Below are 1,394 nucleotides of genomic sequence, written 5' to 3' on the forward strand. Positions count from 1 at the left end.
ATGGCTACATTTTCAAAAATAGGCACCATAAAGTTGTGATGACTGTTGTAAAAACAATTGAAGGGACAAAACATGGTATCAGAGCCAACAAGGTATTCATTTCTGTATTTAAGACATGTACTGGTGTGGTAAAAGTGACATTAGTGTGGTAGACTGGCACCACCAACAAAGCTGGTAACCACACTCATAGATTCCATATTGGTGTCACATTTACAACTATCCAGTAAGTTTCATTTCTACAACTACAGTACAGTCCTGGGTACCTCGCAAGTGTCACTTCTACAAGTACAGTTATTAGGCTACAACACACTATATTTGCTCATTTTGATACTTTATCGTCATGTTGACCATCCCTGCAGAACAAAAAATTCTTGTTTTTTTTCTGAAATCATGCGAAAATTAATGCGCACGCTAATGTCATCCATAGAATTTACTTGCTGTGGCCTTATATGAATGATATCTGCATGTGCATCAATTTTCTTTTACATGTAATCAAATAAACATAACCATGTTGCAAGAAATAGTTGAAAAACAAATAAAAACTTGTTTACACACACACACAATTGTATTTTCCCTAGATCTGATGATATGGAAGTTCCACAACTGTAACTATACAATGAATGAATGAACTTTATTGCACAACATTTGTACATGGTACAATTGTAAGGCAACAGTAACAAGTCAATTAATACAATGATACTCGTCTAAGTTCTGAAACTGCATACAAATATAGTATAGAAATGTGAACATAAATGGCGTATTGACATAGTGTAATATGCAAGTCGGTCCGTTACTGTACAATAGATTCTCTCTTTTTTAGAGCATTACAAATGTATTGGCCTAAATACGAAGATATGTAGTCTGGACATGACATAAGTAGATTGAAAGTACATGTGTTTGTCTTGGTAAAGGTGTGCTAGAGGTACTTGTGATCATATCCATTAATTTTTGTCTATCTACGCTATATGTAGGGCATGTCATTAGAACATGATACTCATCTTCAACACCATCTTTACACGAAGGGCATTGTCTCTGGTAGGCTGGTATATTACGGTACCGACCTCTTTCTATTTCCAAGCAGTGTGAACTGGTTCTTAATTTATCCGAATGAAAGCTCATCTGTGTTGGTAAATTCCATATTGAAAAAGTTTAAACTTTGTTCCAACACAAAGAAGGGACTCACCATAAATTTTAAATGCACTAATCCGGAAGTCGTCGGATGACGTCAGCAGCGAATCATAAATGGAGGGAAGGCGAAACCTGCCACCATCACGGTTCAACGAGGGTTGATGTGCCCTAATGTAGATAACCTCCTTGACGCCCCTCACGAACCGATCCTGTTCCGTGTCCAAGATGCGAACTTGGTCCAGAGACACGGAGTGGCCGGGGGATTC

The sequence above is a fragment of the Branchiostoma floridae genome, chromosome 7, assembly GCF_000003815.2.
Source record: "Branchiostoma floridae strain S238N-H82 chromosome 7, Bfl_VNyyK, whole genome shotgun sequence".
NCBI lineage: Eukaryota > Metazoa > Chordata > Leptocardii > Amphioxiformes > Branchiostomatidae > Branchiostoma > Branchiostoma floridae.